The following is a 24,432-nucleotide window of genomic DNA, read 5'->3' as shown; positions in this document are numbered from 1 at the left end:
ACTACAGATTGCTACCAGCTCTCCTACTTGCCCGCTTCCTTCTCTCTTTGTCACTATACTATGTCTGGTATCAACTTGAAGAGCCACTGCTCAATATTTCCACACCTTCCTTTGTCTCCTGGCAAAAGTTAGTAAACCAAATGTTTTGTAGGTCCAATTTAAACTCAAGCACTAACCTTATGGGAGGTGCTGGGGGCCCCAATTCAAGTCCTCCTTAGTAGGCTCCTGAGCAGGAAGTATTTTGGAAGAACCTTCCCCAACCACAGGAGTGGTCTAATTGAGCATACTATTTCTTGAGAGTTGAACAACTCCTGCAAGAAGAGGGCTCCCTCCTGTAATGTTTGGGGTTTTTTGTCCTTTCTATATGATTGGTTGTTGCTGCACAATCTTACCCGCTTCCTGTAAGGTTCATAAGGTTTAAGGGTCTCCTCACAGGCCATCTGTATTGTTGATTAGAATCTTATCTCTTGGTAAGAATGGTGAGGTTTTTATCCCCTGATTTACATGACTGTGTGAATGGCTGTGCCTAGAGTGGATAATACTGTCTGGAATGCTTATCTTTGGCAATGTGGGAGGAGTTTCTCCTTATCTTTATTCACCTATGGGTGAGGTTCATTCCACTTGGTATGCTCCACTTTTTAGTTCTCTTTTGCAGATCTTCTGCTCTTCCCAGAACACCAGGTTGTTGGCAGAAGCCCAGACTAAAATCCCCCAGCTTCTCTTTATCTTGCTTTCTCAGGCAGCTGAATACTCAAGGCATATTATTGGTTGAGGAATTTCAAGGCTCAAGTCAGGTTTTGGTTGTTTGAATGATGCAAACACCACCCTGTTTAGCCTATGGCTTATCAGACAGCTCAGGGCTGACCTATCCACACAGCTTCCCATGGGTTCTTCTTCTGCAGATCCAAGACTGTGTCACTGTATGCACTAGATATTACCACAGCTTTTTACTAACTATGAGCCAGACAATCCATACAGCCTGGTAACAATATTCATGCATGTCTTTAAGGACCCCAATATTAAGCTCTAAGTTGGATTTACTGAATTAAGTTTAGCCCAGTATTAATGAATTACTGGATTTACTGACATTTTGACCACGTTAAATGTGCTACTGATCAATGTTACTGTGCAAGGCTGACATTGGAGATTCAGATTGGTTGTCTGCATTAAAATAATGAAGTTGCCAGTGGTCAGAGATAAGAAACTTAAGGGCTAGACCCAGGTCCTTCCACTCTTCATCTTTGTTTGGTTTCATAGTTTTCTTTTGACTTTATCAGAGTTGGATGCATCCCACTGAGATGGAGACAAGCAACAGTCATTTTCCAAGCCAATGTAAGTGGATAGTGCACAAACCAAATCCTATGAAATTTAGATTGATTTAATGTTGGATATGGTTTAAAATGTTTACCACCTGAAACACTAGCAACATATTGCTTCCTCATTTTATGAGGAGTAGTTTGAGCACCACACCAGCCTCCCTCTTCTGTCAACAGGTTTGTTAAGTTACAGTCCTTAAGAGGATCATAATCATGGTCATATTTACTAACTTATCTTATTATATACAAATTTTGTGCTCTGTTACACCATCAGATTTGCCCCAGGTCACTTTTTTGCACTAGATGATAAAAGGAAAACAAAAAAAACCAAAAGAGGTTTTAATATTATCAGGCTCTTCACTCATTGCCTGGATGAGGTAGTTGTTGCACAATTTTGGATCCATCTTTACAGGATGTGACACAGTCTTCTGCCTACTTTTTTTTAACAATTATCTTGTAGTACCTGTCATACCAAAAAATTGTGTTAAAAGGACCATGAGACACTTTTACCTGCTTTCACATTTTTAAAATTCTGTTTCAAATAAATAGGAGCCTTGCTTTTTCCAAAAGGGATATTACATCTCCACAAGACAGTATCTCATTGCAATCAGTCTCTCCATTTCTGGAGTTTCAGTTGCTTGTTTAACATAGCACTGAACCATTCAACTACTCTTGAAGCTTGAGGATAACAGGGAACATGAAATACTGATTTTATACTTTGTTTCTGTGCCTACTGTACTACCTGATTATTTTTAAAATGTCCCCCCATTATCAGATTGCATTTTAGTTAGGGTTAGGATAATGTGACAATAATTGCTGTAATGCTTTCATGGTACTTAGTGCTGTAGCCTGATTAGTTCAGCTAAGCTCCAGGCAGTATATGTTTCTACAAGTATTTCACTCAACTAATTGGATCTCTGACAACCAGGCCTACAGTAACTCCTGGGCTGGTTTTGCTGGGTGCACCCACTGGCTTCCCTCTTGGAAACCACTTTCCCCACCTCTACTGAGGACATCTGAGGCTGCTTTATTTGTGAAGACATATGGGACTATGTCCACTCATGTGCCTTGGCTCTCAGCCATGTTGATTCTCATTCTGCTTGTGCCATCACCAAGGCCATACAGAATGTCCAAGGCATCTTACTACTGTGATCAGAGGAGTGGCCATGGGGGCAAACGCTGACACCCATGATAAAGCTAACTGCACTAATAGATGAAATTAGATTAGAGACTGATTAGAGACTTCGGCCTCATGCAAAATGTAACGGAAATCACAGCTTGTTTACCATTACCCCAGGCAGCAGGTGAACCCATACCATGGGGAATAATACCTGTGACTGAAATGCCGGAGTCATTGAGGAATGTTTCCTGGACATGCCGGTTTGTCCCTAAGGCAGTAGGGGCATGGAAGGATTTATGTATGACCACTCGAGTAATGACCGAGGCTGATTGTAAGTTGAAGCCTAATTATTATGGTTGGATTCAAAACACGAGGAAATGTCTAATCAACTTCCCGATAGATGAACCACGTAACAAAGTCACGATAAGGACTACTACCACACGAAATGAGATGAGCTGTCAAAATATTACTCAGAGTCATGACACATGGAAAGAGTAGAGGACCTTGTGGGGACCCAGTATCTTAGAACATTACACTTACCTCGGGAAAGTACAATGGTGCATTCAATGGTCAGGGAATAGAAACCAGTCGTACAACAAGATCTCTATTACATCTACCTCCTCCAGACAGTTTCAAGCCCAAGTGGAGGAATGGAATTGTACAGAAGTATTTACATGTGACACTCCGGAAGATCGGATAGGACTAGTACCAGTAAAGATGGCATTAAAGTGGGGATGTGAATGTAGGGGATATAATCATACCATAAGTATAAAACAAGGGATGGAACCTATAGATTGTAGGCACACAACGGTTCACAGTCCTGGGAATTTGGTATGGGTCTTGGGACATGGCCAATGGACATCTCACCTACCCTTAGATGGGCTAACCACGCAGATTACCTTGGGTGTACCGACCCTGTGTCCATTTTGGAAACAATCAAAGTTAATGTCAAAAGAGATACGAAAGAGACAGAGAAGAGATATTAGTAAAGATCTGGATGCTGTAGGATTGGATGAAGAAGATGGGTGGCATGAACCCTCTTCAGGGGTCAAATTTGGGTGGGTGCTGGAATCTTTGTTTGCGCCAATTTCCACTTATCGGAATCGGGAAATGTTGTTCAAATTATTGGGACAGACCGAAAAGTTGGCAGCAGTAACGAAGAAAGGATTTAGGGACCTGAATTTACAGTTACAAGCCACAACTAGGATGACCATACAAAATAGAATGGCCTTGGACATGATATTACTAAAAGAGCATGGTGTCTGCGGGTATCTGCACGATAAGGATGAGCATTGTTGCGTACACATCCCAAATGTCACCCAGGAGGTAGAAAAAGATATTAGTCAATTGGAACAGATTGAGGACAAGGTCCACGATGTTCAAAAAGAGGCAGAACACAATTGGGTCGGAGCAGTATTCAGCTCCCTGGGGATCCAGGTCTCTGGTTGGATATCATCAATGGTACAATATGGAATCGTGATAATCATAATCATTGTGTTTGCTTTAGTAATATATAAGTGTCTTTTAGGAATGATTGCAAAGGAAGGCCAACATACTCGGAGGGTGATGAAGGCCATGACCCGAAGAGAAGTGATCTTCCCACAAGACAACTCACCCCCACCCGCCTAACGAGAAACCAGCAGCTTGAGGGGTTGAGCATCCTTGCAAAAGAAGATCGAAGGATGCTCAAAAGGGGGGACTTGTTGCAAGTAGCGAAAGAAATAGAAATTTAGAAGTAGCTATGCTAAGGTTTGGACTGGTCAAGCAGGCCAGAAAAACAGGCCCTGGGAACGGGTCTCGGGAAACTAGTAAGGAATGTGCTGAGAAGAGGGGAACAATAATCAAAGGAATTAGTCGAGCATATAGAACATGTAGAAAAAGTAAACTGACACTTTGTACTGAAGATAAGGGTTGAAATATTATGCATGCAAAGGGGGGTTGGTGGTGGGAGTCAGTTAAACAATATCTTAAGTTAAACAAGTATAAGATTTGTGGTTTGTGGATGTCTATCTATTGTTACCTGCATGATGTATGTAACTGTTTGTAACTGAAGCATATGAAGTTCCGCACGTAGGCCTCATTGTAAGAGAGTATAAAAGCTGAACCAAAAATGAGGGTCTCTGGAATCCTGACTTGAGACGCTAGTCCTCAGGTTTCCCGGGCCCCGAATAAAGCACCGCATAAACTAACACTCTGTTGGTTTGTGTCTTGACTTCGGGCAACAAGAGGAGTGGCCATGGGGGCAAACGCTGACACCCATGATAAAGCTAACTGCACTAATAGATGAAATTTGAGAAAACCTTAGCCCAAAACTTCAACCTGGACCAATGTGGGGTCATCCTGCTGCTAAAGCTTTCATCAGAGTTGCAGCACAGCCTTCCCTCAGACATAGCACAAAGTGCTACACAGGTCTGTGAAATGGGCTCAGTTGGGGAAGAACTGGTCTTTTTCTGCAATTAGCTACCCTGAGCCAGAGCTACGGAAATACTAACATACAATCAATATGCCCCCCTTCTTGCCTGCCACTCAGGAGGGATGGCTAGCCTGGCTCCACAGCTGTACCCTGCCTCAGCAGGGTAAGACCTTGCAGGCTCTTTGCAGTGCTCAGCAGTTTGGGTGCAGAAGCACTGTCTAATAAGCTAGACCAAAGACTACCTCCCACAGGAGGTAGTCCCAAAAGACCTCCCACAGGGAGGTCTGTTGCCTCCCTGGGGCTCGGATTAGAGATGTTAAAAGGAAACTCCCTAATCTTGTGGGTTCCTCTGATTACTATCCACTGCTGATTTTTCAGGTTGGCAGTGATGAAATCATCACAAGAAATGTAAGGGCAATGAAGAGTGACTTCAGGGCCCTGGGACGGCTAGTTAGGGGGTCTGGAGCACAAGTAGTGTTTGCCTCCATCCCTCCGGTAAGAATGGGTGGGGAGGTATATAGGAAGAGTTTACAGGTCAACGAGTGGCTAAGGGACTGGAGCCAAAGACAGGGTTTTGGCTTTTTTGATCATGGGATGCTATATGAGACACCTGGCCTGGTGGTGGCAGGTGGGATGCACCTGTCCCAGAAGGGGAAGAGGCTTTTGGGGCAGGACTTAGCAGGGCTCATTGAGAGAGCTTTAAACTAGATGTGAAGGGGGAAGGGGAGAAAACTGGGTCTGTTAGGGACAAACACAAGAAGAACGAACCGGGGCCCAAAGGCAGGTGGTCTAGGGAGGATTTAGCCCCACCAGTGTGCTCTGTTTGTTTCCTGAAATGTCTGTATACTAATGCACGCAGCATGGGGAATAAGCAAGAAGAGTTAGAGGTCAGTGTACGGGCTAAGGGTTATGATCTGGTAGCGATAACAGAGACATGGTGGGATAGGTCACATGACTGGAATGTGGCCATGGATGGTTATGTGCTTTTCCGGAAAGATAGGGCGGGGAAGAGAGGTGGTGGAGTTGCTCTTTATGTGAGAGAGCAACTAGAATGTGTTGAGTTTTGTGCAGGGGCTGATGAGGGGCAAGTTGAAAGTCTGTGGGTAAGAATTAAGGGGCAGGCTGGTGTGGGTGATACAGTTGTGGGGGTCTACTACAGACCTCCTGATCAAGGCGAGGAGGTTGACGAGGCCTTCTACAGGCAGCTGAAAGCAGCCTCGCAACTTCAGTCCCTAGTCCTCATGGGAGATTTTAACTACCCCGATATCTGCTGGTTGACTCACACAGCCAGCTTTTCACAGTCTAGGAGGTTCCTCCAGTGCATTGATGATAACTTCTTAATGCAAATGGTGGACAAGCCGACTAGAAGAGGAGCGCTGCTGGATCTTGTACTAACCAACAAGGAGGGCCTTGTTGAAGCAGTGGTGGTCAATGGCAGCCTTGGCTGCAGTGATCATGAGATGGTAGAGTTCAGGATCCTGTGTGGAAGGAACAGAATACCCAGTAGGACCAGAACCCTGGACTTCCACAGGGCAAACTTTGGCCTCCTCAATCAACTGTTAAGAGAAATCCCATGGGACAGGGTGCTAGAAGATAAAAGGGCTCAAGATAGCTGGTCAATATTCAAGAACCACTATTTGCAAGCACAGGATCAGAGCGTCCCTATGGTTAGGAAATCTAGTAAGGGAGCTAGGAGACCAGCATGGTTAAAAAAGGAACTGCTGGGAAAACTTAAGTGGAAAAGGAAAATCTACAGATCATGGAAGGGGGGGCTGGTCACTTGGGAGGAATATAGGACTGTTGTCAGAGGATGTAGGGAGGCAATTAGGAAAGCTAAGGCCTCCTTGGAACTTAACCTTGCAAGTCAGGTTAAGGATAATAGAAAGGGCTTTTTCAAATACATAGCTAGCAAAACTAACACTAGAGGCAATATTGGCCCACTAAAGAATGAGCTGGGAGCCCTGGTGACAGAGGATATAAAGAAGGCAGAGGTGCTGAACGCCTTCTTTGCCTCTGTCTTTACTCCTGCAGGGTTTCCGCATGAGCCCCAGATTCATTTAACCCCAGAAGTAGTCAAGATAAATGAGGAGTTAGACATAGTAGATGAGGATTGGGTTAGGGATCAGCTGAGTAATCTGGACATCCATAAGTCGAGGGGTCCAGATGGAATGCATCCAAGGGTGCTGAGGGAGCTGGCGGAGGTCATTGCTAGGCCACTCTCCATCATCTTCAGTAAGTCATGGGTAACAGGAGAGGTGCCTGAGGACTGGAGGATAGCAAATGTCACTCCAGTCTACAAGAAGGGCAAGAAGGAGGACCCGGGTAACTATAGACCGGTCAGCCTCACCTCCATCCCTGGAAAGGTGATGGAACAACTTGTTCTTGTCACTATCTCCAGGCATATCAAGGACATGGGGGTCATCAAGAGCAGTCAGCATGGTTTTATCAAGGGTAAATCATGTTTGACTAACCTCATAGCCTTCTATGAGGAAATTACTAGGTGGATAGATGATGGAAGAGCGGTAGATGTGGTTTATCTTTATTTCAGTAAAGCATTTGACACCGTCTCTCACAGCATCCTTGTAGATAAGTTGATCAAGTATGGGTTTGGTGATCAGGTAGTGAGGTGGATCAGGAACTGGTTGAAAGGAAGGAGTCAGAGAGTTGTAGTCAATGGGGCAGAATCTGGTTGGAGGTGTGTGACTAGTGGAGTCCCTCAGGGGTCGGTACTGGGACCGGTGTTGTTCAATATCTTCATCAACAACTTGGATGAGGGTATAGAATGTACCCTCAGCAAGTTTGCTGATGACACTAAGCTGGGAGGAGTGGCTGACACACCAGAAGGCTGTGCTGCCATTCAGAGAGACTTAGACAGGCTGGAGAGTTGGGCAGGGAGAAACATGATGAAATTCAACAAGGGGAAGTGTAGAGTTTTGCATTTGGGGAAGAACAACACGATGTCCCAGTATAGGTTGGGGGCTGACCTGCTGGAGAGCAGTGTAGGTGAAAGAGACCTGGGGGTCCTGGTAGACAAGAAGATGACCATGAGCCAGCAATGTGCCCTTGTGGCCAAGAAGGCCAATGGCATCTTGGGGTGCATTAAAAAGGGTGTGGTTAGTAGGTCAAGAGAGGTTCTCCTCCCCCTCTACTCTGCATTGGTGAGGCCGCACCTGGAGTATTGTGTCCAGTTCTGGGCCCCTCAGTTCAAGAAGGACAGGGAAGTGCTTGAAAGAGTCCAGCGCAGAGCTACTAAGATGATTAAGGGAGTGGAGTATCTCCCTTATGAGGAAAGGCTGAGGGAGCTGGGTCTCTTTAGTTTGGAGAAAAGGAGACTGAGAGGTGACCTCATCAATGTTTTCAAATATGTAAGGGGTGAGTGTCAGGGAGATGGAGTTAGGCTTTTCTCAGTGGTGACCAGTGATAGGACAAGGGATAATGGGTGTAAATTGGAGCATAGGAGGTTCAAGTTGAATATCAGAAAAAATTTTTTTACTGTAAGGGTGACAGAGCCCTGGAACAGGCTGCCCAGGGGGGTTGTGGAGTCTCCTTCACTGGAGACATTCAAAACCCGCCTGGACACGTTCCTATGTGATGTACTCTAGGGGGCCCTGCTCTGGCAGGGGGGGTTGGACTAGATGGTCCCTTCCGATCTTTCGAGGTCCCTTCCAACCCCTAGGATTCTATGATTCTATGATTCTATCTCATTGCAAAATCTTCACTTTTGCTTACAGTTATTAATTATTTAAATTGGGATTAGGTCAGTAGTTGATATCAAACATTTACCAAAACATAATGATTGCATGTTAGTACTAAACCTTCAGGGGTAACCCAAAGGAACATTTCCTCAGCACTGAGCTGCCTTCAAGCCCAACAAAACATCTGAGCTGCAGTAAATGTAATCCTGCGAGCTGCAATCAAGAGAAGGTGACAGCAGAATCCTACCTGCTGAAACTCATAGAAGTTTTCCAGAATAATGCCACTGACACCAAACCACTTCTGCAAGCCTGCCAGGTCTTGGTATACTTTATGTATAATGCAAACACAGACTTAACTGTTGCCTGTGTATTGACTATAGAGACTCTACTACTGAAAGAACCTACCCTACCATATTTACATTAAGAGGATCTGTGATCCATCCCATGGATCATCAACAACAGGACTACCAGACAACACACAGACATTGAAATTTGCATCCCTGATGTAGGATGGAGCTTATACATCAAGGGAATTCACCAGAAACCTCTGATATACATCTTAATTTGCCATGGGGAGCCTGACATTTCTCAGTACACCCTGACAACCACACTAAGACAGCACTCATCTGTGTCAGCAACAGCCATGTAGGTTTATGATCCTGAATGGCCACCAACAGCAACTGGAGCTTTGAATCTGATGTTACATCTGGATGCAGTTTTGTTAGTTTCAACTTTGTGTTTATTGCTTATAATTATTCTGTGTTGGGCAAATAATGAAACAAAATATTTAATCCAACATGTAAAACATATGCAATCAACTGATTGTTGTATGTGTAATGGTATATAAGAAACATTAATTGTAATGCTTAAGATAAGCTCACCAAATAATTGTACTCTTACTACTGATCCACAATATAATGTATATTTAGACAAGAGGTAACCATCTGACATCGATGGTAGTCAAGGGACAAAGTGTGACAGATACACAACTCCTTGACCCAACTAGTGATAGTTTGGCTCAGTCTTCCAAGGAGGGAAAGGCCTAGGCCATGACTGGGTCAAGAACTTTGTTAGTTGCAGCCTGTTCTTTGAAAAGCCACACAGGAACAGAGACACAGTGAGCTTTGATGCATATGAACTGAGAAATCAGAACACCAACCATGCAATTACCACATGAATAGCAGGTGCCTCTTCCAAGACTAATTTGTCAAGGACCAAATTAAGTTGTAGGTACAAGCAGTATTATGCATACCTTTTCCATTGCATGTAATTTGACTATGAGCCAACCACTTTATTCCATAAACATGAAAGCCTGAGTGAGCCTCTTCAAGAACTCCCTGCTAAGCATCAGCCCGCATGGCAGTCACCTCCCCCTGAGTTGGGACACATCTCAAGGTTACTCCTTGAGGCTGAGAGACCCTTTCCAACTGCCCATCTTTCACAAGAGACCAATATCATGCATCACCTTGTATCACAGGGCTTTAAAATAATGTATTGATATCTTTTAATTATTATTATATCCTTTGTACATAAGTAACAGATTGAACTTTGTCATTGGACTTTCCTAAGCTTCCCTTTTAAAACATCCTAATTCACTAAAACCACTATTGCAGTTACTTTTGGCAGTGGTTCTTTAAGCTGTCTGAATGTCCCCTGGGATGACTGTAACTAAGGCACTAATTATAAAAAATTCTTATTCACTATTAAAATCCTCCTTTTATTGGACCAAAACTATATGTATTTCAATGTCAGCCCCTAATCTAGGCTGTTTTCCAGCTCTCCAGGACACGTAGTTCAGCAAACATAAGCATCCAAGAACTAAAAGGACAAAAGTTCAGCTGCAGGCCCAGCACAACTTTGTTCTCTCATTTCTGCTTCTGGACTTCTAGCAGCCACTCTCAGTAAACCAAAGGCATTTACAATGAACTCAGTGTGCTTGATATACAGTACTGCAGAAACTTTTTACAGCAGCTTGGCAGACCTGCACCTGTGGTAGAACATGGCCTGAATCAAATGAGCAGGTGCCTAAAGGGAAGAGTATATACACACCAGGAATTCTCATTTTCCTCATATTATAGCTGAATTTTAATGTCACAGAAGCACCAGCACACAGTTTTTCTTGCCACAAGGATTCATAGTAGTTACATAGGAGAATTTGGTAGAAATTACCTATTTCACAGATTGACAGTTAATCACAGGCTAGTTACAGCAACTTTAAACATATGAAGACTGGTCACTTCTCTTTACAGGTTCCCACCCCACCATTTCCAGCAGTGTATTTCTCACTTTTTCCTCTTGGCTTTGCTGTCCTAATGCCACCTGATGCTACAGGTTAGTACCACAAAAATGGTTAATGTGTAGGCCTGTTTTAATTTTACACCTATGAACTTCATGTTAAATCATACTCTTCCTCCCAGCCTTCCTTTGTGCTCTTAGCTTTGTCTCCTCCAACCTCCAGGATTTTTTATGTGACTTGATATCCAGTATTATCCATCAGTATTCCTGAGTCAGTTTATTAGTGGCTTTTTTGTTTGTTTGTTTTGGATGTTTGGTTGCTTGGTTTTGGTTTGTTTTAAGTGAATGTATTTCATTCTTAAAGTCTTCAGATCCCAAATCTAGCATAGCATTCAGAACAAACAAGACCTTTTCAGAACAGATGAAGAAATAGGACAGAGATTTTTCAATTCAAGCAATGACCATTAAAACAAAATCCATCAAAAATCACCCTATTCAAATTACCTCATTAGCATAGCCCCAGTGCATGTTAAGGGATGCCAAGACTACCTCCAGCAACTCTATGGGCTGGTGATTCCTCCTGTCCAAGCCTGGAGCCCAGCCTGGAGATCCCTGTGTCTCCACTGCAAGCCCACAGACACAGCTGATGCTTTCCTGTCTGCAGGTTCAACCATCAGCGAGGCTGAGCACATATCCCAGCAACACATACAGGACAGAGACACCAACAAAAAAGGTGCTGCCTTCAACAGCACCTACATATATGACTCACATAAAACATAAGTATAGAGAGACAAGTCCCTCCCTTTCCTCCTCTTTGGCTGGTCAAGACTGAATGTCTCTCTAAAATCCACACACTCCCTCTCTGTACAGTCATAAGCACACACACATCCACTGATCCCTCAGCCAACCTAAAACTGGAACTGAGCTTTATCTGCAGCAGGAAACTCAGGCAACACCAGCTGACTGACTGTGAAACTTCTAATCTTGCATGAGAAATCAATAACAGTTACTATGGTCCAGTAACACCCTGATTAAGGTTGTATCACCTATCTCAATCAGAATGAATCTTACACTGGTAAGAAAGGTGCTACAATATGGTGACTTATATCAACTAATAAAGAATACCCAGAAGAGTGAGCAAATAACCTCAATGGCCATACATTATGATGCAGAAGAAATAAACCACATTTTGAAGAGAGTAAAGATGCACAACACCATTGGTGGGACATTCTCTTTGCATGGGGACCAACATCCTCTGGAATCTTTAATCTCATGTTCCATCCTATGGTAGTATTGTTGGTTTTTATTATGTTACATCTCTCTCTCTCACAATAATATATAGAATGCTGACAATGAGGTAGTACTCTGAGAGATTCCAGGAACTCTAAAATATTAGCAGGTATGCTGAATAAAACAAATGGGGGACTGCTAGGGATTAAAACAGTTTACTTGAGGAATCTTAGAATTACCTGAAACTTCGCATTGCTAGTGCTATTTGCTGTCCACCAAATAAAACTTTCTATTTGCAGAACTTTCCTTCATGGTTGGACTTTGTTCTTGCAGGATCCAAATATTAAGTAACATTGATCACAGGGTGAATCATAACACCTTGCCAGAGCAGGTTCATCCACAGAAAGTTGCACAGGATGGTGTCCAGGTGGGTTCTGAATATCTCCAAAGATGGAGACTCCACCACCTCTCTGGGCAGGCTGTTCCAATGCTCTGCCACTTTTAAAGCAAAGAAGTTCCCCCTGATGTTTAGATGCATCTTCCCAAATTCAAGTTTGTGCCCATAACCTCATCTTGTCACTGGGCACCACTGAAGCATTGATAAGATTCCTCCCTCAATCCTCTTCTACAGACTAAAAAGTCTCAAGTCCCTCAGCCTTTTCTTGTAAGAGACATGTCCTAGAGTCCCCTAATCACCTCCATTGCCCTTTGCTGTACCCAGGCTTCCCTGGTATTTTTCCACAGAGCTCCTTTCTAGCAGGTCAGTCCCCAACCTATGCTGATACATGGGGTTACTCCTCCCTAGATGCAGTACTCTACACTTGCCCTTGTTGAATTTCATACAGTTTTCTCTGCAATTCTCCAGCTTGTCCAGGTTATGCTGGATAGGAGCACAGTCTTCTGGTATGTCAGACCCCTCTCCCAAGTTTTGTGTCCTCAGCAAACTTGCTGAAGGTACACTCTATATACCTTCATCCAGGTCATTGATGAACCTATTGAACAGGAGTGGACCCAATACTGACCCCTGGGGAATACCACTTGTTAAAGACCTCCAACTAGACTCTGCACCACTAATCACAACCCTCTGAGCTCTATCTTTGAGCCATTTTTCAATCCACCCCACTGTCTCTTCATCCAACCCACCCTCCTTTCTAAGCATGTCTATGAGGATGCTGTGGGAGACAGTGTCCAGAGCTTTACTAAAGTCAAGGCAGACAACATCCACTGCCCTCCCCTCAGCTATCCATCCAGTCACACCATCGCAGAAGTTAGGTTAGTCAGAACCTAGGGTCCAAACTCTCATTTATGGTCAGAGGCTAAGACTAAATCCAGCTGCACACACTCTTTAAAAGGAGTTTAGAAAGCAAAGGGACCAGTTTAAACCTTGCATCTTGGTGGGAGGGTCTTCCCAGACTCTTGCATACCAGGAAGACAGAGCCCACCCACAAAAGGATGAGAGTTCAATACATGGCTGAGTGAATATCTCCCATGAGTCAGTGGTTGAGAGGTGACCCCTTTGCTTTCTGGATTTCCCTCAAGAAGGAGTCTGGTTGCACCCGAGTCCACTCTTAGTCCCAGACTTGGCCAGAGGTTTATAACTAAAGTATTATAAGTATCTATTAAGAGTCAACATTTGCCTGTTTCACACTCCTGCCCAGGACTTTCAGTGAGATAGATTTGCAAAGTTGTAAAGATAGGTAATTAATTAAGGTAACAGATATAGCACGGTCAGAATTACTGTTAATAAATACACTTGCTGCAAAAACTGAGATCAAGTTAATTCCCAGGTAACACCTGGCAAAGCTAGAGGCACAAGTCTTACCAAGGAGCCTTGGTAGGGTCCAGGCCCACGGATCCATCAAGACCCAACCTCTTTCTCAAAAATAGAGGTTTACAAAAGCCAGTTTTATACCTGTTGATGAGGCAGGACTGGGTCATTTATCATGTGCCCATCTTAGCAGGCTAATGATGCTATTAACCAACAAAGAGGAGGTGGAAGGAAAATGCTTGGTACAGATGTAGACTCCTTCTCTGGTTTTCTTGATATAACCTCTGGCTATGAGACCTTGCCTCTGGCTTTGTTAATACAACCTCTGGCTATGAGACCTTCACCCCATCCCAGCATGCAGTAATGCCCAGGTAGTAAAACTTTCAACATCTGCGCTCTGTCTTGGCCAGGTAAGTTACTCATCCTCCTGCCCTCGCTCACTGTCAGGTAAAACCACACTAATTAATTTACATTCCCACCCAAGGCTGGTACAGGGTACACACATTGCCCAGCTTGCATTCCAGACTTCAGCAGTTATGGTCACTCAGCATCTTTGAAAGACCAAAGAAAGCTGGACACAGCAGTCTGAGCAGTTTCCCCCAGCAGCCAGCATCAGGCACACAGGCTGTGACCCACAGACCTGCTCCAGACTGAGCCCATCACTCACTCCACTCACCCTTCTGAGGCTCCCACTCCCATTGCTTGCACTGCAGGGCAGGGGTGCCTGCACCCCCAGTCTGACCCCAGCTGCTGTCACCAAATCCACTCACATCTTTTCCCTCAGTAGATGGCACTCCAGAGAAAGTCTGTGGGACCTGTGGAAACTCTCCCAAGAGCTATAATCTTTCCCATTACTGATGCTGAGACATCCTCTCACTCTAGCTATTGACACTGTGGCCCAGATGTGCCCAAACTTCCAGTCTAACTCCACATGCTAGCCCAGTTACCAACTCACTCTGGTTTCCTCATCAGATGGTGTAACAGATTTACAATATAAAGTTATATTTGTTCATTTAATCTATGTAACTTGGTTTATAAAATGGACGTATTAACTGTAAAGTTATGTGCCAAAAATATTGTGTGATTGTGACAAATTGTAATAACCTACATATAATATTTCTTTATTTAACCTAAGTAGAAAATTTTAATGTATTTACTTGTAGAGGCAAGATAGAAGTAGCAAAATATGTTGACTACAGAGAAAAGGTGTATTGTGGCAAAATGCTGTGTGGTTATGTTTACACATTCTTGGAGATAACCTTTGTGGAGAGGGGTTAGCCAAAAAACAGGATGTGTCTGCAGAAGAAATAGTGTGGAAAGAAGTTAACAAAAACACAGGATGCGCCTACAGAAGAAATAGTGTGGGAAGGATGTGTCTGAAGAAGAATAAGTATTGTTGGATGTATATGCTCAAGAAGATTTAGTTGTTGATAAATGACAACTTTTCCAGCAACTCGAGTATGAGCACAGAACGACATGGCCATAAAGGACTATAAATACTTGAGAAAATTTTAAAGAAGTTGCACTCACTTTGAGGAGCAGAGACTCCCGGGTGTCCAGCGCTGTTATTGCTTGTTGTTACTTGCTATTAAATTCCCATTGATTCACTAATTGGCATGTCCTGGTCAATTGTTTAATGGGACTTAACTTATAACAATGGCACCTAGTCCTTGCAGCAATCACACACAGGGAACAGAGTGAAATTATGCAGGGAGATAGTTAAGGATTCAAGAAGACAGGACTGACTCAAAGGGCTCAGTCAGACAAACCTCCTGACAAGTCACAGTTTACACGACTGCCCCCCCACTTTTAAGCCTTCTTGTGTCTGTTCCCCCTCTGCATAGTTCCACCATCTCCTTCCTTCCGTTCACCCCTAGGACTCTAAGGTTTGCACTCCAGTCAGGGTAAAAGCTTAGGTTTGCCTACAGCTTCTCAATGGCCCATCAATTAGACTCACACAGTTTGTTTCTTCTGTCTCCTTCACATTTGCCTGTTAGGTTTATCACTATTTTTTCTCTAATGCTTTCATTAATGTTTGCCTCTCTTCCCTACAATTCCACTTGACAAGGTCTTGGAACAGATACTTTTGTTGAAATAAACACTCCCACATCCCGCACACACTAATGAGCATCCCTGAGGAGGTTTGCTCCTTGTTACCATCCCCAGCATTCTCTGTCTGTCAGGTTTGTATCTCTGAACATGTGATTTATTCCTTCCCTCTTACTGTCTGCTTTTACATGGAAAAGGTCCTTGAGCAAATAACCTTAATGAAGCAGATGCTCTCACAACATTCCATATACCCTTACACTCAACACAGTCCCCAGTTTTATTGCTGAAAAACAGTGTCCTGGAAATGGTGCTCCTTCACTGCCAACACAAACCATTTTTTTAACTCTTGGTATGCTGTTTCTTCTGCTGTTTTCTCCCACATTTCCACTGATGTAAATTTATGTTTACAAATCTGAAACTATGTTTCAACCCAGTTATTTGTGGCAGGGCTGCAGAACTATTAAATACTTAAGGGATGCTTAAGGAAAGGAACAAGTGTGGGGGAAAAGCAGATGTGTAAGAAAAATGAGTGTGAAATAGGAAGACTAAAAGGCTGATCACAAATAAGCCAAGTCCTGTTGGGACCACGGGTTCACAGCTCTTAAGTTGAAGGCTAACAACTGAAGAGACCAGGGTTCCAGCACCTGGGGGAAAAAACACAAAGCTTGGAGGTCTCAGTGCCAGCAACTGGAAAAGGAGCTGCAGTCACAGGGCTAGATATATAGTCAGCAACTGGAAAGACTATAAGGGTGCAAGAGTTCCAAGGGCCAGTGCAAGTCCAAAAGGACCTTGGTGTGTTTGTATTTTTCCATGTCAATGTGCATGGATGTCAAGCTGCATTAGCCAGAGCAGATGGAAAAATCAAAAGACAACTAACAGACTATAGCAAAGCCTATGACCCAATACTCCTATACTCTTATCATTTGTATACACGAAATCAGTAAATAAAACAAGTGCTAAAAATCTTGGTCAAGTATCTCCAGTTTATGCTGAATATAAGATTTATAAGACACTAATTGGTAACTCATGCATGCCTTGCACTACACAGACTTCTGCATACTGCACTACCCAGAATTGTTTAATACCCTAAACACTAAAATTGTGTTTCTTGTGGCACGAAGTTAATAACACCTTGGGAAACTACAATTATACAATTCCATTTTAAAGCTTATTTAGAGACAGTACAAAAATCAAAAAGCAAGGAAAAAGCACTCCTTGGCACTTGGGAATGGGCCTGTTTCAGAGACCTACAGCTACAAAATCAGATTCTGCTGCAAGAGTCGCAGAAATAGAGGTCACAGCCAGAAGGGCAGCAGCAAAGAGGCCATTCTTCTTACCAGCAATGAGATAACACAGATAAAAAACACACCACAAACCAACAAGTGGAAGAGCTAGAGACAGAAAAATCTCAATTTGTCATAAGCAGCATCTAAACTAAGCTCAAAAAGACTATTATGAAAGATAGTAAATGAATTCATTTTCTGCAAACACCATTGACTCCAGACATTTGGAAGAGCCAAGCTTCATATGGAGTTTTAAAATTCTAGTTCTCCACAATACCAAGCAACATACCATCCTCAGCAAGAGATGTCACTGTTCAGAACAAAACCAAACGTTCATAATTGTATGCTTGATGGCATCAACCAAGCACTTATTGCCTACATTCCTCAGGGGAATTTTGATTATAGCTATAAGCATGAGAAAGCAACTTTTAACACAAAAGTCAGAAGACTTACAGGAAAGGGCCCTAGTAACTGGAATCATCATTGATTACACAAATCATGTTACCTAATAGCCTAACCAGAAATCTACAGATGAAAACTTTTCTAATACCAGCATCAGATTCCTTTGTATGGGAATATCCTTACCTCTAGTATAGTTCACATACATATTGAAATATATACCTTTAAGTATATATCTACAGCACATGCTTTTTAGTTTTATTACTATGATGGAAGAGGTCAGCCAATGATACATCAGAGTCCAAAAGATGATTTTTCTTAGATGGAAGGACATTCTTTAGAATACACCCCTATGTTACTGCTGCGGATCTCTATTTATCATGCTTTATGGAAACCACTGCGAAATGCAAAGCAACCATGAAATGTGCTTTTATCTCCAAAGACCTCTTAAGCTCCCTACAAGTTTTAAGGCCCATTCAAATAACTGTATTACATCCTATATAGTTGTACCTTCTTGAAGAAGTATTGCTCTAAAATCATTCAGCATCTAATGACTACTAACCAGAGAAAAGTTTGCAATCTACATAGAAAACACTGGCTAAAGTGCATATTAAGAAGGCAATTGAGTTTCAGACACAGAGAATAATCACAATCTTTCACCAGCACATACTTGAAGAGCTCTCTGGCCTATCTCCATTTTATGGGGGCCATTTATACCAGCAATAAGGCACACTGCTAGCCTCAAGATCACAGGAGTGGGGTTTTTTTAAAACTGTGATTTGCCTGTGCTGTGATAATGACTTCCTTCTGTGCTGATGTGTAAAGTTTCCCCATATACTGTAAGTTACACCATCACACCTCCACTCAATAAATGGTCTTCCTTGCAGTTCCTCCAAATATAAATCCTACAGGATTTTTGGTTTATATGTTCCCTGTATTTTGCAGTTTTGAGACTACTGAGAATTCACAACTCTCATGTTTATCAGAAATACAGTAATAGGCAGAAAGATCCTAGTAGTGCATATGAATTAAATGTGTGAAAAAGCAAAAATTCGTTTCATCAGCAAGGAGAAAGTATTAGACCTTAAAAAACAAACAAACAAACAACTGTGGCTGTAACAATACTAAATATAGATTAAAAATACTTCTAATGGGAAAGGCAGGTTAAGAAGTTTACATTTTCCTCAACCCGATTTTCTTCTGCATTTCTACCTCTTCAGTTGCTCTGATGCTGCTGTTTGTGGCACTTCAGGACAAACAAGACTATACAGACAGTCGATATGGATCATATAAATAAATAGTAAAATTATTACATATTTCCTTTGGTTTTTTGTTTTGGGTTTTTTTTATTAAGATCACTTACTTCGGCAATCTTCTTAACGAGTCTCTTCCAACAGATTCATAGCACTCAGGAAAAGAGCAGGAGCTCCTTACTGGTCTTTGCACCTACAGAAGGAAAAACACAAAGTCATAGAATGGTTTAGGTTGGGAGGGACCCTAAACCTAAAGATCATCTAGTTCAAACCCCCCTGCTATGGGCAGGGACACCTCCCACTAGACCAGGTTGCCCAAAGCCCCATTCAACCTGGCTTTGAACACTTCCAGGGAGGGAGCAGCCACAGCTTCCTTGGGCAACCTCTTCAAATCTCAACACCCTCATATCAAAGAATTTCCTCTCAATATCTAATCTAAATCTACCCTCTTCCAGTTTGAAACCACTAACCCTTGTCTGATCACTACATGCCCCTGTAAAAAGTCCCCCCCCCTGCTTTCCTGTACACTCCTTCAGGTACTGGAAGGCTGTTATATGTATCCTTGGAGACTTCTCCAGGCTGAAAAACCCCAGCTGTCTCAGCCTGTCCTCACAGGACAGGTGCTCCAGTACTCTGATCATCTTTGCTGCCTTTGTCTGGACTTGGTCCAAGAGCTCCATGACCTCCTTGTGTTAGGGGCTCCAGAACTGGATATGGTACTCCTGGTGGTGTTCATTAAAAGATGTACTATGCTGCAACTGCTACTTTACCAAAGTACCAATAATCTATACCAACACCAGCACTGGACAGTCTCCAATGTCCCTGATTACTAAAAATATATCAGACAACCTTCTGTCAGGTTTTGACATCCAACTCGCTGTGAAAAAACAGCTTCCTTTTATTAGTGTCCAGTATCAGTTCATGCAGGCAAATAGCAACCATCTGACACTAACAACCATAATGTGTTATCACCATTTTTCCTTGCCTTCCCCCCCAACCCCCCTCCTAAGAGTCACCACCAGGCTCTCCAGTTTCTCAAAAGCCCTTTATTCAGGCTTAGCAAAGCATGAGCTGCTCTAGAAGTTAACATAGCTGAATGGCACCTTCTTGGCCTTCTGCTCCCTTTACTCTGCTGTCTTCAGCCTTCCCTCCTGACTTTATTTTTCAATCAAATATTGCATTGATTACACTGATTAGGACCAGGAGAGACCACTAACACTGTGATGAAGTCGCACATCTCCAACCCCCTGATCTATCGCTCACAGTTGCATCAAGTGAAACTGAGCCAGCTCAGCACATAGGAGATTTAAGAAACCACTTCCCTTTTTTGCAAGCCACTGTCAAAAGTCAGCAGGACAGGTGGTGGCTCAAAAGGTTGTAGTAAGCCCACCCTCAACTTAGCGAAGTGCACCATCACACTTTTACTTCATCAGTGGTGCTTAGGCAAACACAACAGGCCTCTTATAATTTTTTTTTTTTTTTGAGGAAAAATTAAGAGCTGGGCAACATTGTTTTGTCTAACTTTTAGAAGCAGATGCAAAAAATACTATTACTACTAAAACACACTTGCCTACAGAAAACACATATGACAATAACTTGATGGCTTTTAAAAAGCCAGTGTTTGTGAAGGACAGTCTCCTACAGATATGAGTATTATTTAATTAATATTTAAGTATATTTGTTGAAGAGTGGCAGGAAGGGGGTAGAGCGAAAAAAGCATCTGTGTTTTAAGTAGAAAACAGAACTGAAATTACTAAATAGAAGTTCTTCTAAAAACCTGGCAGACCAATCAAGAGGAGAAAGTTTTAGCTACTATTAATCAAGAAACCAAAATAATCCATACCAGAATTGATATGAAACATGCTGTAATGTCTTATTCTGCCTAAACAGCAGATAATAGACTATTTCCTGACACACACAAAATACTGTTTAACCTTGAACTACAAAGAGAGCTGCCATAACCTGCAAACATCATGACACCCAGAATCCTCTGCAACAACCAGTTTTGTTCAGACTGCCAAGTCTGGGTTATCCTCTGATTCTTCAGTCCAATACCCAGATTCAACAGCCCTACTATTAACTGTTTTATGTGAGTATATATACAACACCACACCACAGTGATATAACAATGTTAAGAAATGAAAGATACAAGAAAAATATCCCCTGGGCTCCAGTAGGAAGAGAATTAAACTTATCAAGCACTGAGGTTACTGATAAGCATATAGCTATTAAGCATCAAAATATACACTAATAGTTGCTATGTTAGATTTAAATTGCTTAACTCTACCCAGAAATTCCTGTCTACAGGTATAAAAAAATTAACAATAACAAAGACAGTAATGCTAGAGACAACACAACTGCAGTTGCAGCAACTGGCAGTGTCACACTGTCAAGCATCCCTGGCCAGGCAGATGTCACTTGGCTACTGAGATCCCCAGTCAGCTCAGCTGCGAGACTGGCTTTTATAGGGAAAAGTTGCTTTACCTACATGCAATTACTAGCAATTTGTGATCTCAAATCACACCACAAACCACAGACCCAACAGCTCTTTCACCAGGAGCTCAGTATTTGTGTTTAGTTTCTCTCTGCAGTGTGTCCTTGCACGTTTTTTGTGTGAGCGACGTTCACTTGAATGTTCTGCAGGTTGCAGGCAACTGTACATCTTGTTGATGCACACCTTCCCAGATGAAGCTGCTGAGTGGGGGAAAGTAGGGGCTCGAGTGGGGGAAAGTAGGGGCTTAGTCACCACAAGCCCTTCAACCTTTAAGTCTGAAGTGTCACCTGACCCATGCAGTGAGTGACACAAGAGAGCGAACTGATAATTCCTGATAAACATCTTCAGCAACTACTTCAGGCCACTGGTTAAAGCTTTGCTTTGAGACTCAAGGGAATTTTCATATTGGCACAACAATCGAGATAAAAGGAATTAATTTTGCTACCATTAATATAAAGGAGACATTGGACTGAAGTCTGCTGTCTCTGCCGGGAGTATCTATGTAAATGTTTTAGGACACTGGCTAAATCAAGGAATTCGGATGATAAGAGCCCAGATAAGGAACTTCAGATGTTATTGACAAGTTTTACTAACATCATTCCCAGCTGCTAGAGCTTGAAAATATTTACCGGGAGTCACGATGAACTGGGTTTGTTCTGTTGTATTTTTAAGTCATCCCAGGAGGCTAGTTAAGATCAGGGAAAGGCCTGACATTACCACAGACCTCCTAGAAAGAGTTGAGTTGAGTCAACCTAACAACTTCTAGGAAAACAACCTCCAGCATTCCTATGGGCTTCTGAAGTACATCCAGCTCTGGGAAAACCTCCTCAGGTTCTAGCTGATGCCTCTAGTTTTTACCAATGCCGAGAGCATACAAAGCATATTTCCCGAAGGATCTGGAGAAAGGTTATAAAGAAGTGTTGATGGGGTAACTTGCCTAATTTCTCACATTCAATCAGTAATCCTTTCAACTACACTACTCAGCCCTCAAACAACCCGAACAAGAAACAGCAGCCTATACCTCTTTAGCAATATTTTTTCTCCTTTATTTATATTAACAAGTTTCTCGGTTTAACCACAAGACTCGACTGCTCGAGTCCCTCTTGCACAAAGCTGAGCAGCAGCTCCTTACCGCATTATCCTGTGATACCTGACAGGCTGAAGCAAAAAAAAAAAAAAAAACAAACCACAAAAAAAAAAAAAAAAAAAAAAAAAAAAAAAAAAAAAAAAAAAAAAGCCACCAAAACAAAAACACGGAACTTCCATCACGCTGCCACTTATTTTTAAATACAATAATATCTTTCAGTCCTATCTCCCTGCACTGCAATACCCTATAGAGAAAGACAGTTAATACGCTTCTCCCGAAGGGTATCGGTGAGGGGGAGGGGGGTGGTGGGAAGGGATGTTTCTGCAATCACAGAGCTCAGCCGAAAAGCGCGCCTGCAGCTCTCATTGTGCTTGCTCAGCCACTCGCAGGACGTTTAAGGGATTTTAAGTGATGCTCGCCGGTTCTGCAAGGCGAGTAGCTCCCTACCTGCCGGCCGCCCCACCTCACGGTGCCCGACCCCGCTCCGCAGCCGCCCAGACGAGGCCTCCGGCCGCTCCGAGGAAAGGATCGGGGAGGCCGCCGCGGCCCTGCAAGGGCCTCGCCTCCCAGCGGCTCCGCCCGCGGCCTGCCCCGCTACCCGGGGGAGACGCCGGGAACAGCCTCAACACGGCCCGAGGAGGCAGAACCCACCACCCACCGCCAATCCCGACGGAGGGGCGACGGGGCCCTGGCAGCCGGGTCAAGCAACTCCGCACCGCCGCCGGTCCCCGTCTCCTTCCCCTCGCTACGGCCGCCAATCCCCGCTTCCTTCCCGTCCCCGCCTGTTCTCACCGAGCCCGGTGCGGCCAGCTGGAGAAGTCAGTCGGCGCTCAGAGGCGGAGCCAGCGGCCCTTCGCTCCGAGGAGAAGCGGAAGGAGACCGCGACCACCGACACTGCCGCTACCGCCCGCGGTCAGAGCAGCGGAACAAGCGCCAAGGCCCGCCCCGGGGCGGGACCCTCCGTGAGGCGGGCAAGCGGGGTAGGGGAGGTGGCCGGCGGATCCCCGCCTTCCCGCTCCGTCCCGATGGGGACGTGAAAGGGCTGCGAGCATGAGGTGCTGCTGCCCGAGCCTGCAAGATCCCGGTCAGCCCAGCCGGGAAGCGGTGCGAAGGCAGCGGGGGCAGTTCAGATGCTGCGTCCGGCCCGTGCCACCATGGAGAGAGAGTTCGACAAGCGTGACCAGAAGTTTGCGTGTGGTTTCACTGGGACGCTGATAGGGAGTCGTGCAGCGCGATCAAATTTGATCCTCGGCTTCTCAAATCACTCCTGACTGAGACCCTCCCGCCTCCCTCCTCTCCTCAGGGCCTCCCTGCCTCTCCCCCTTTCCCTGCCTGCCTCCCCCCCTTTCCTGCCTGCCTCTCCCCCTTTCCCTGCCTGCCTCCCCCCTTCCCTGCTTGCCTCCCCCCTTCCCTGCCTGTCTCCCTCCTTTCCCTGCCTGTCTTCCCCCTCTCCCTGCCTCCCCCCTTCCCTGACTTGTCTCCCCCCTTCCCTGACTGCCTCCCTGCCTGCCTTGTCAGGTCCCTAGAGAACTCCCGCATCTCCTTACTTCAGGCACACCACAATTTCTAAGAAAAACAGTGGTTCTTACCTCCCCGATCCGTGAGCTGAGGGCCAGCTGGGACTTCCAGGGAGGCCTGCAATTAGAAAAACTGGGGAATGAGAAATAGAAAGGCTCTGTAGTACGAACTGGGTAGATGAGGGGTAAAAAAAACATATGAAGAAAATATATGTAAACAGTACAGTACTTAGAGATAAACTTCACATCAGAAAATTGCCAGAAGGCTATGATCTGTTTCAAATGCCTTAAGTTTACATTTTAAACAGCAAGTCTCTATCGAATAGATTGTGCTTTAAGTTAGGTATCCTGAGTAGCAGTTAGGGAAACAAAGGTTATTATATAACTGTATGGCCAGGGAAAGTAATTTTTATTAAGCTGTGTAAGTGAGCTGTCAGTGCTGACTCACACGTGTGTCGGGGTGCGGGTGTGACACACAGGATAAGGAACTGGGTTGTGATGGAAGCCGTGGCAGCAAATCAGCCCTTTCGGTCCCAAGTTCCACTTTGTTGCTGAGATCAAACGGCTGATCAC

At 43.9% G+C, this 24,432-nt stretch overlaps 1 protein-coding gene and 1 long non-coding RNA gene across 5 annotated transcripts in view; one reads left to right on the top strand and one right to left on the bottom strand.

The window, feature by feature from the left end:
- The window catches only part of LOC139787651 (uncharacterized), a 376,416-nt gene extending 353,909 nt beyond the window's left edge, over positions 1 to 22,507 (top strand). Inside the window, exon 2 of the long non-coding RNA XR_011722675.1 lies at positions 22,420 to 22,507. This is a non-coding gene — a long non-coding RNA (uncharacterized lncRNA). The remainder of the gene's footprint in view (positions 1 to 22,419) is intronic.
- The window catches only part of RESF1 (retroelement silencing factor 1), a 46,194-nt gene extending 22,907 nt beyond the window's left edge, over positions 1 to 23,287 (bottom strand). For 2 of the 4 annotated variants that reach the window (XM_071769220.1, XM_071769244.1), the window contains exons 1-2: positions 23,135 to 23,287; positions 18,872 to 18,954 (exon numbers count right to left, since the gene is read on the bottom strand). The gene's annotated coding sequence lies outside the window, so the exon portion shown is untranslated. The other 2 variants (XM_071769227.1, XM_071769236.1) reach the window with 2 other exon arrangements.
- Positions 23,288 to 24,432: the final 1,145 nt, after the last annotated feature.

Source organism: Heliangelus exortis, chromosome 1, assembly GCF_036169615.1.
Source record: "Heliangelus exortis chromosome 1, bHelExo1.hap1, whole genome shotgun sequence".
NCBI lineage: Eukaryota > Metazoa > Chordata > Aves > Apodiformes > Trochilidae > Heliangelus > Heliangelus exortis.
This window is presented reverse-complemented; position numbering and strand designations above follow the sequence as displayed.